Source organism: Chiloscyllium plagiosum, unplaced genomic scaffold, assembly GCF_037043375.1.
Source record: "Chiloscyllium plagiosum isolate Xiang-an unplaced genomic scaffold, Cpla_swu_hap1 HiC_scaffold_39, whole genome shotgun sequence".
Lineage (NCBI taxonomy): Eukaryota > Metazoa > Chordata > Chondrichthyes > Orectolobiformes > Hemiscylliidae > Chiloscyllium > Chiloscyllium plagiosum.
In genome coordinates, this window is record NW_028270177.1 from 53,725,559 (window position 1) to 53,737,188 (window position 11,630).

At 44.5% G+C, this 11,630-nt stretch overlaps 3 non-coding genes across 3 annotated transcripts; all 3 read left to right on the forward strand.

The window, feature by feature from the left end:
* The first annotated feature begins 4,375 nt into the window (after nucleotides 1-4,375).
* On the forward strand, nucleotides 4,376-4,457 carry trnaf-aaa (transfer RNA phenylalanine (anticodon AAA)). Its single transcript has one exon. It is a non-coding gene; the product is annotated as a tRNA-Phe (tRNA).
* Nucleotides 4,458-8,338: 3,881 nt separating this feature from the next.
* On the forward strand, nucleotides 8,339-8,411 carry trnar-ucg (transfer RNA arginine (anticodon UCG)). The gene has a single exon. It is a non-coding gene; the product is annotated as a tRNA-Arg (tRNA).
* A 1,432-nt stretch (nucleotides 8,412-9,843) lies between these two features.
* trnas-aga (transfer RNA serine (anticodon AGA)) lies at nucleotides 9,844-9,925 on the forward strand. The gene has a single exon. It is a non-coding gene; the product is annotated as a tRNA-Ser (tRNA).
* The last annotated feature ends 1,705 nt before the right edge of the window (nucleotides 9,926-11,630 follow it).

Genomic DNA, 11,630 nt, shown 5'->3' on the forward strand with positions numbered 1-11,630 from the left:
CTTATTCTGCTCTGATGTACACCCGCGAGAAATTGGGACGAGAGTGCGTTCTCACAGATGAAGGGATCAAACATTTAAGAAAATAATAAGGAGGATATTCACTCTTTCAGAGGGTAGCAAATCTGTGGGTTTCCTAAGAACAGAGGGCTGTGAAGGCGAGGTGTATTCAAGGCTGTGATAGACAGACATGGAGCATCACGGAGATGAGGATAAAAACGGGTGTTGAGAATTAACCAAATCAGCCATGATCTCATTGAATGTTGTCGCAGACTTGATCGGCTAAATTGCTTCCATCTGCTCTCATATCTTTGCCGTCATTTGGAAGATACCGGACACCATTTTAAAAGAAGAAAAGCACAACTTTAGGGTGAGGTGGTTTCAGTCAAACTGAATCAAAATTATTTATTGAGCGAAAAATCACACTTGGCATGTTTCCAGATTTCTTTGCTAGCATGACTAGCAGAGTTGATCAAGGTCGTCTGATTGTACTTGGGCATGAAACAAACAAAGATTAGTGACATAATCTTCATTTTCTTTATGTCAAAAGTAATATCTTTCCTGATGGTCACAACAAAGGAGATGGTTTCCAAGAAAAGACAGAGACTAAGTCAGCTGTAAACTAATCGATGACCAAAATATGGCTCGCGTTGTTCTCTGGGACAGATATGATTTATTGATTATTGTCATCCAACCTTTTTTTTTACCATTGAACCGTGAGTGGGAGATTGGAAACTAAGATCACCCGTAACTATTGCCATCTTTTATCACTCACATGTAGTATTTGTTTCTTGTACGGAGTGGTTACTGCGAGTGCACTTGTAAACTACACCTGCGGATGACTTCTTTCCTCACTGGTCCTCATTTCTACACAAACACGTTTTACATCCTTATCTCCTGAATCAAAGTAATATGCAACCAATTAATAAATGTCACTAATACCTTGGCATTTCACACGCCTCCGTTTGTCACCTTCCAATGTAAATTAATAATTTGCCGTGTTGCAATTGCACACAATAAGAGATAACAAAATACAGGGAGGTGTACCAGATTTGCAAACGCACGCTATCGAAGCTAAAACGCAGGTTTCTGCCCAGAATACGATCACGGAAGCATGCACCGAACCGTCAGGAAGCACACAATAAGTCCAGTTCCAGACGGCATGACAGGAACAGCACCAGAAAAACCACCAAATTCCTTCTCTCGGCTAATATTTTGGATGTACATCTCAATGAGCAATCGATTTTTACATATGTTCTAACAGTAGTTACAACACAAGGAATTAACCAGTGCTACAGACGGTACAAGCCCCTGAATCAGAAACACTCAATGCCCTACATACAACTACAAGAACATCTGCCCATGGCGTATACTGGCTGGCTGAAGTTCATGATTGCAGCTCGCTAGTTGTCCGACTGTTTCTCCGATATAATGTTTCGTGCAGTCCCTGCGTGGAATCTTGACAACCACATTTGTCCTGCACAAGATGGGCATTGGATATTGTTTTCTGGTGAGCTTTCCCTCAGCGAGGCTGTTGGTTTATGTGCTGTCCTAAATCCGTGTGTTCAGAGGAGTCTGGCTATCAATTTCCAGAAATTTATTTTATTAAAGGGAAGCATGGTGTTTCAATTGCTTTATGGCATATCCTAGTTGACAATTTAGTGTGCCAGACATCTGGGAATGCAGTTGTGGGATACATATTCTTGGCAAAGAGTTTGTGTGGCCGTCACTAATTGGCACGGCCAGCTGTCCCGAGTAGCTATACGTACAGACAGAAAGCATCCTCGAGAGCAGCACAACTGTAATAGAACATGGCAATCAGAAGGCAGCCAGAGAATTTCTAGAAGCAGGGCACCCATCCATGGATTCCATCAATAGACACATTGATCAGGATCCAATCTGCAACACCAACAACTGGACCCAGCGGCACTGAAACTAAATCAATTCCAACCGCCACAGGACAGTAGGCTTCACAACAGGCTCTGCAACCCTGAGGATGTTACCCAGAACTGTGAGGATCCCACTTCCCAGCACCGCAAAACATTCCAACAACATCTCCATGAAGCAGACGAGCTTCGCATCTTTCTGCTCCAAAGCACTCCGATTTTTCACAGCAGAGAATTGTACACTGAACTCCCGCGTGCAAGGTGAGGATGCCAAACCCAACACGATTAATAATGGCAGTGAGAACGAGGGCAACAATTTCCATTGTCATATGGACAGCCACAAACACTCTCCTTGAAAGGTACCTTTAAATATGAAAGTCTGTGCAGCAGTATAATCGGGGAACCAAGCAGCCTGCGCTGGGTATTTATATTTCAGACAATTTCCTTTGTTCACCGTTTTCACTGAAAGTGAATGGATATTACTATTTCATTGCTGATACGAAACCAGATTCTGCATTGTATCTGCTCGCCGTTTTTGTTGTTGCAGTGGCGAAAAGGTTGGCAATCGCGATGAGAAATGTTTTTTGTATTTCTCGCATTTCATTCATTACTGTCCTGGTGAAGGGGGCTGGTGATTGGTCCTCTCGATCAGATGGAGTCATCAGCGCATTGTTGACCTAATTTCATCACGAGTGCAATTGGTAAACTTCATTTTTCATGGATTATTGCTGTTCTGTTTTGTTTTATGTTTGTTGAGCACTTCCTGTGACTTGGCAATGCACTAAATCTCCAGTATGTCCTGAATTGTCTCGCTGCCGTTTCTCTGAGCAGTTCATGACGTAATCGGCTTGCACTGCAACAAAGGCAGCATGCATGCTTCGGTGTGTCTGGCAATGGTCCACCCTTTCTGTTTTGCTTCTGTTCCACATGAAGAGTTGTCAGTTTCTGGATTCGTTGGAGAGCTGAGGGGGGTAACATTATACGTGCGGTATTATTCTTCAGCCAAACTCTTTGATGGCAAAGTTGGGAAGGTGCCAAACGAATGGTCATTGGCAGCAAAAGTCCGGAAAGACCCTCATCGCTTGGTCAACTCGTCCCATCCACCCTCCAGAAAGAAAGGCAAACGCGCTTACTGCCTAACAAACAGAGTGCATTTTTTTGCAAATGGTCCATTAAAACTGGTGTCAGCTGCGGGAGCACATCAACAAAGCCGAGCACGGAAAAATACCCTACTATCGAACATGTCCCTGCTGAACAGATAACCGAAATTAATTGAACCATATTTGCCAAAATGTGTTCCTAATCTCTCCGAACGCTTCCTGTCTATACACCCATTCGGGATGCCATTGCATTTGCCTTAAATGTGGCAAATCCTTCTGCACACACAAAAATGTCTGAGTGAACTCGCTGAGTTTCTGCATGACACCATGACCAAACTTTGGGCCAAAGTTGGAAACTGCGACTAGAATAGATGGCTCTCTGATTAGCCGCAATGCACAAAGGGCGGAATGGCCGTTCCCCACTTTGTAAATCTTCGAAGACAAGTTGAAAATAATCTGCAACGAAAATGTTCGTGTGAAGATTTACTTGTGAGGATTCGGTACTCTCAGCACCGTGGCCCGGATCGTATTCCCGCTCATGGAATGGTTGCATTGTTCAGCAAACGTATCGGTGTACCAGTACTTCTGCCGATTTTCCGATGCTGGAAGGTCCTTGGTTTTGTCCAAAACATTATGAAGGGTAACATAAAACGAATAGCTGCAGTAGCTGGAAATCTGAGCCAAAAACGAAACTTGTTTGCGGAACGCAGCAAGACTGGCAACAGAAACTGTTGCTGCCTGACCTGCTGTGCTTTTCCAGCATCACTCTGATCTAAAATTAGGTTTCCAGCATCTGTAGTCCTCACTTTTACATCGTTCCTTCAGTGTCGCTGGTTCCCAATGCAAGAACTCCATCTCTAGCGGTTTCATGTTTGTACCTCCACGCTGAGGATTTGAAGCGTGAAGAAAAGTAACTCACCCCGTCCATCTCTGGGGTAATTAGGGACTGAAAATGAATCGTGTCACATTGAAATATATCGAGATGCGACTTAATGTTTGTCTTTTATTGGGAACCATCTCTTTCATTGTAACCATCAGGAAAGAACATTTCGTTCGCCAGAAAAAGAAATGAATATGTCACTATTTGTTTGCTTCAGGTCCAAGAATACTCAGATCAATAGCTCCCTTGCTTACCTCTGCTGGTCATGTTCGCAAAGATATCTAGCAAATTACCAAGTGTGATTTTCCTTTCAATAAATAATTTTGACTCAGTTTGGCTGCAAATATCTTTTCCTACCTTTGTGCTTTTCTTCTTTTACATTGGTGTCTCGCACCTTACAAATGACAGCAAAGGTATGAAAGGAGATGGAAGCATTTAGCTCATCAAGTCAGCAAGAGCTTTCAATGAGATCACGGCTGATTTAGTCAATTCTCAACCCTCCTGCGCCGTCTGTAGTCATGGCCGAGTGGTTAAGGCGATGGATTAAAAATCCATTGGGGTTTTCCCACGTAGGTTCGAATCCTGCTGACTATGTAAGAATACTTTCCTGCTGGAATAATTTTCGCTCAAAGTTCCGAAAACCTATTTTGCAAACCAGGCCAGTAATTTGATTAGACTTGGGAAACTCGAGTTCTTCATCAGAATCGTTCCATATTTAAATCATTATCTCTGTTTCTCTTTCCAGATACACTGCTCGACACATCGGGTTTCTGCAGTTTTTATTGAACGTCCTAAGCAGAAGTGCTGCTTTTCATTAGATTCCTTTAATCCATGTCCTCTGTTCTCTGACTCGGGTCAGTGGCAACACTTCCTCCTGCTCGTCAAAGTGCTCATTCCCCACCGCTCCCTCTCCATCATTAGAAACAACCGCAGGAAATTGCCACTTAACCAACTTTGTTCCAAAGTGAAACTCACCAGCCTCGGGAATCTCTCCACCAAACGGGACTTCTCATCCCTGGACATGGTGCAAGCCAGAGGATTGTGAAGAGATACTGTGAAAATATTTTCAGTTGGCAGTTGGAAAAATGTTTAAGAAGCAAACCATATAATTTAGGCTCCAGCTTTGGAAATCTTGAGAAACTCTTTGGGAAATGGAATCAGAGGAGGATGAAGAAGTGTGAACTTACCGACCGAGTCGAGGACGGGACATTGACTCTGATGTTATTGGGACAGGAACTGATCTGAGACATTGAAAGAATTCTCGCTCACGTTCGTGAGGAATGTAAACTTCATCTGGACTTTGGGACAATGAAAAACTCTGGAACACTCAAGAAAAAATACAAATATTGACTGGGATCACGACAGTACGAGTACTATAGATGGGTCAGTTTTTGTCCAGTGTGTGCAGGACGGCTTCCTGACACAGTATGTAGACATGCCTTCAAGGGACGAAGCCACTTTCGATTTAGTACTGGGTAACGAGCCTGGCTAGGTTTTAGATTCGGAAGTAGGTGAGCACTTTGGAGACAGCGATCACAATTCTCTCAGGTTTACTTTCGTGATTGAAAGGGATAGGTGTACTCCACGGAGCAAGAGGTTCAGCTGGTGGAAGGGAAATTACGATGTATCGAGGTAAGATTTAGGAAGCGTAGAATGTGGTAGGAAACTGCAGGGGGTGAGCACATTAAAATGTGGAGCTTATTCAAGGAAAAGCTCCTGTGTGTCCTAGATAAGTATGTACCTGTCAGGCAGGGAGGAAGATATAGAACGCGTGAGCCGTGGTTTACTAAGAAAGTGGAATCCCTGGTCAAGAAGACCAAGAAGTCTTATGTTAGGATAAAATGTGAAAACTCAGTTAGAGCGCTCGAGGGTTCCAACGATATCAGGAAAGACCTATAAAGAGAGCTGAGAAGAGCCAGGAGGAGACATGTGAAGTTGTTGGCAGATAGGTTCAGGGTTAACCCTAAGGCTTTCCATAGGTATGTTTGGAATGAAAGAATGACGAGAGTTAAATTTGGGACAATCAAGGATAATAGTGGGAAGTTGTGTGTGGAGTCAGAGGAGATCGGGGAAGCACTAAATAAATATTTTTCGACAGTATTCGCTATTGAAAATGAAAATGTTGGCGAGGAAGGTATAGAGATACTTGCGTCTAGACTAGAAGAGATTGAGGTTCACAAGGAAGAGATATTCGAAATACTGCAGAGTTCAAAGTTTGTGCGAAGATTTGTAGCTCGGGTGCTCGTTGTTGTGGTTCTGTTCGCCGAGCTGGAAATTATTGTTGCAAACGTTTCGTCCCCTGGCTAGGCGACATCATCAGTGCTAGGGAGCCTCCTGCGAAGCGCTTCTTTGATGTTTCCTCCGGTGTTTATAGTGGTCTGTCCCTGCCGCTTCCGGTTGTCAGTTTCAGCTGTCCGCTGTAGTGGTTGGTATATTGGGTCCAGGTCGATGTGTTTGTTGATGGAGTTTGTGGATGAATGCCATGCCTCTAGGAATTCCCTGGCAGTTCTCTGTCTGGCTTGCCCTATGATAGTAGTGTTGTCCCAGTCAAATTCATGTTGCTGGTTGCCTGCGTGTGTGGCTACTAAGGATAGCTGGTTGTGTCGTTTCGTGGCTCGTCGATGTTCATGTATGCGGATTGTTAGCTGTCTTCCTGTTTGTCCTATATAGTGTTTTGTGCAGTCCTTGCATGGTATTTTGTACACTACATTAGTTTTGCTCATGTTGGGTATCGGGTCCTTCGTTCTGGTGAGTTGTTGTCTGTGCGTGGTTGTTGGTTTGTGTGCCGTTATGAGTCCTAGGGGTCGCAGTCGTCTGGCTGTCAGTTCTGAGATGTTCCTGATGTATGGTAGTGTGGCTAGTCCTTTTGGTTGTGCTATGTCCTCGTTCCGTGGTCATTCTCTTAGGCATCTGTTGATGAAGTTGAGCGGGTCTCCGTTTTTGGCGAAAACCTTGTATAGGTGTTCCTCTTCTTCTTTTTGCAGTTCTGGTGTACTGCAGTGTGTTGTGGCCCTTTTGAATAGTGTCCTGATGCAGCTTCGTTTGTGTGTGTTGGGGTGGTTACTTTCATAGTTTAGGACTTCGTCTGTGTGTGTGGCTTTTCAGTATACCCTTGTAGTGAATTCTCCGTTCGGTGTTCTCTGTACCATCATGTCTCGGAATGGGAGTTGGCTATCCTTTTCTTCTTCTCTCGTGAATCGGATTCCTGTGAGTGTGGCGTTGATGATCCGGTGTGTTTTTTTCTATTTCCGTGTTTTTAAAGATTACGAACGTGTCATCGACATATCTGACACAGAGTTTGGGTTGAATTTGTGGTAGGACTTTTTGTTCTCACCTTTGCATAACTGCCTCTGCTATGAGTCCCGAGATTGGTGATCCCATGGGTGTTCCGTTGATTTGTTCGTAATTCTGGTTGTTGAATGTGAAGTGTGTTGTGAGGCACAAGTTCAGTAGTTTAAGACCCGATACCCAACATGAGCAAAACTAATGTAGTGTACAAAATACCATGCAAGGACTGCACAAAACACTATATAGGACAAACAGGAAGACAGCTAACAATCCGCATGCATGAACATCAACTAGCCACGAAACGACACGACCAGCTATCCTTAGTAGCCACACACGCAGACAACAAGCAACATGAATTCGACTGGGACAACACTACTATCATAGGGCAAGCCAGATATAGAACAGCCAGGGAATTCCTAGAGGCATGGCATTCATCCACAAACTCCATCAACAAACACATCGACCTGGACCCAATATACCAACCACTACAGCGGACAGCTGAAACTGACAAACGGAAGCGGCAGGGACAGACCATTATAAACACTGGACGAAACATCAAAGAAGCGCTTCGCAGGAGGCTCCCAAGCACTGATGATGCCCCCTAGCCAGGGGACGAAACGTTTGCAACAAAAACTTCCAGCTCGGCGAACAGAACCACAACATACTGCAGAGTGTGAAAATAGATAAGTCAGCTGGGCCGGATGGGATCTATCTGATGTTGTTTAGCAAAAGCACGACAGGAAGGTACAAATCAAGTTGATGCAACAACGGCTCGTTTTGAGCCGCTAATTTGCAGTGAAGTGGCGGCGCCAATAAAAGGTGTCACGCATCTCGTCTAATTCCACATCCTGAGCTCGAAATGACGCGAGGTCTCTCGCTGAGTATCTGCAGGGTCTTGTTTGGACGACACCATGACACTTTTTCACTGGAGTGGCTCATGACATCGCGTCGTGACTGTGAATAAAACGATGGAAACTTCCAGCAGAGAAGGAGGCGACCCTGAAGCAGGCAGCTGAGGACAAATGTTTCTCCTTTGCCAGTGAAAGGCACTGCTTCAAAAATTGGAAACTTCGAAGTGAAGCAATGTTGGTGATTATCTTCGGTGCTTGTTCACCTTTTTAATTCTGATTCCGTGAAAGTCCATGGCATTACATATCGACATTCTGCCAAGTGCAGGCTTGTCTCTTGGGCCAGTGGCGTAATGGATAACGCGTCTGACTTCGGATCAGAAGATTGTAGGTTCTAGTCCTACCTGGCTCGAGGGGACTGTTTTGCTTTAACCGTGGTATACGTTGACGCTCCCCTGTAAAGTTCTCTCGGGACATCGCCTCTGTGCTTCCGCATGTAAAGCTTGCATTTGTCCTATTGTCCATTTCAAATTCCAGCTCTCCACAACGGACACCTCCGTCAGTTTGGCGGTATCTTCTGGTGTGTCTCCCTCTGTGGGTGAAAATGAGCATGAGTTTCTCAAAAGAGTTACAATTCGTTATACTTCTGTCCCATTATTGTGCCATGTAAGAACATAGGATAACCTCATTGACATTTGACCTGGAAACATTAGAACACACGAGACTTTGGGCCAAAGTTCGAAACTGCGACTAGAATAGATGGCTCTCTGATTAGCCGCAATGCACACGGGCGGAATGGCCTTTTCCCACTTTGTAAATCTTCGAAGACAATTTGAAAAAAATCTGCAACGAAAATGTTCAGACAGGGTGTTTTATTTACACCAAGTACGATAGTATCTATCGCCTTGTCTTGTTATTTACTTGTGAGGATTCGGTATTCTCAGCACCGTGTCCCGGATCGTATTCCCGCTCATGGAATGGTTGTATTGTTCAGCAAACATATCGGTGTACCAGTACTTCTGCCGATTTTCCGTGCTGGCAGGTCATTGGTTTTGTCCAAAACATTATGAAGGTTAACATAAAACAAATAGCTGCAGGTGCTGGAAATCTGAGCCAAAAACGAAAATTGTTTGTGCAGCGGAGCATGACTAGCAACAGAAACGTCGACTCTCCTGCTCCTCGGATGCAGCCTGACCTGCTGTGCTTTTCCAGCATCACTCTGATCTAAAGTCAGGTTTCCAGCATCTGCAGTCCTCACTTTTGCCTAGTTTCTTCAGTGTCTCTGGTTCCCAATTCAAGAACTCCATCTCTAGCGGTTTCATGTTTGTACCTCCGTGCTGAGGAGTTGAAGAGTGAAGAAAAGTAACTTACCTCCTCCATCTCTGGGGTAATTAGGGACTGAAAATGAATCGTGTCACATTGAAATATATCTACATGCGAATTAATCTCTGTCTTTTATTGGGAACCATCTCTTTCATTGTAACCATCAGGAAAGATCATTTCGTTCGCCAGAAAAAGAAATGAATATTTCACTAAACTTTGTTTGCTTCAGGTCCGAGAATACTCAGATCAATAGCTCCTTTGCTTACTTCTGCTGGTCATGTTCGCAAAGAGATATGGCAAATTGCCAAGTGTGATTTTCCTTTCAATAAATAATTTTGACTCAGTTTGCCTGCAAATATCTTTTCCTACCTTTGTGCTTTTCTTCTTTTACATTGGTTTCTCGCACCTTACAAATGACAGCAAAGGTATGAAAGGAGATGGAAGCATTTCGCTCAAGTCAACGGTAGCTTTCAATGAGATCACGGCTGATTTGGTCAATGCTCAACCCACCTGAGCTGTCGGTAGTCATGGCCGAGTGGTTAAGGCGATGGATTAGAAATCCATTGGGGTTTCCCCACGTAGGTCCGAATCCTGCTGACTACGTTGTGAATGCTTTCCTGCTGGTACAATTTTCGCTCAAAGTTCAGAAAAACTATTTTGTGAACCAGGCCGGTAATTTGATTAGACTTGGGAAACTCGAGTTCTTCATCAGAAATGTTCCATAGTTAAAACATTATCTCTGTTTCTCTTTCCAGATACACTGCTCGACACGTCCTGAGCAGAAGTGCTACTTTTCATTAGATTCCTTTAATCCCTGTCCTCTGTTCTCTGACTCGGGTCACTGGCAACACTTCCTCCTGCTCGTCAAAGTGCTCATTCCCCACCGCTCCCTCTCCATCATTAGAAACAACCGCAGGAAATCGCCACTTAACCATTTTTGTTCCAAAGTGAAACTTATCAGCCTCGGGAATCTCTCCACCAAGCGGGACTTCTCATCCCTGGACATGGTGCAAGCCAGAGGATTGTGAAGAGATACTGTGAAAATATTGTCAGTTGGCAGTTGAAAAAATGTTTAGGAAGCAAACCATATAATTTAGGCTCCAGCTTTGGAAATCTTGAGAAACTCTTTGGGAAATGGAATCAGAGGAGAATGAAGAAGTGTGAACTTTCCGACCGAGTAGAGGACGGGACATTGACTCTGATGTTCTCGGGACAGGAACTGATCTGAGACATTGAAATCATTCTCGCTCACGTACGTGAGGAATGCAAACTTCATCTGGACTCTGGGACAATGAAAAACTCTGGAACACTCAAGACAATGATGTGTTTCTGTTCGCCGAGCTGGACGTTTTTGTTGGAAACGTTTCGTCCCCTGTCGAGGTGGCATCCTCCGTGCTTGGGATCCTCCTGTGAAGCGCTTATGTGGTGTTTCGTGTGGCATTTATAGTGGCCTGTCCTTGCCGCTTGCTGTTGTCAGTTTCAGCTCTCCGCTGCAGTGGCTGGTATATTGGGTCCAAGTGGATGTGTTTGTTGATGGAGTTTGTGGATGGGTGCCATGCTTCTGGGAATTCCCTGGCTGTTCTTTGTTTGGCTTGCCCTATAATAGTAGTGTTGTCCCACTCGAATTCATGTTGCTTGTCGTCTGTGTGTGTGGCGACTGCGCATAGTTGGTCGCTTCGTTTCGTGGCTAGTTGATGTTCCTGGATGCGGATCGTTAGCTGTCTTCCTGTTTGTCCTATATAGTGTTTTGTGCAGTCCTTGCATGGGATTTTGTATACTACATTAGTTTTGCTCATGTTGGGTATCGGGTCCTTAGTTCTGGTAAGCTGTTGTCTGAGTGTGGCTGTTGGTTTGTGTGCTGTTAAGAGTCCTAGTGGTCGCAGTAGTCTGGCTGTCAGTTCGGAGATGTTCTTGATGTGTGGTAGTGTGGCTAGTCCTTTGGGTTGTGGCATGTCCTCTTTCCGTGGTCTATCCCTTAGGCATCTGTTGATAAAATTGCGAGGATATCCGTTTTCGGCGAATACCTTGTATAGGTGTTCCTCTTCCTCTTTTTGCAGTTCTGGTGTGCTGCAATGTGTTGTGCCCCTTTTGAATAGTGTCTTGATGCAGCTTCGTTTGTGTGTGTTGGGGTGGTTACTTTCATAGTTTAGGACTTCGTCTGTGTGTGTGGCTTTCCTGTGTACCTTTGTGGTGAATTCTCCGTTAGGTGTTCTCTGTACCATCATGTCTAGGAATGGGAGTTGGTTGCCCTTTTCTTCCTCTCTCGTGAATCGGATTCCTGTGAGTGTGGAGTTGATGATCCTGTGTG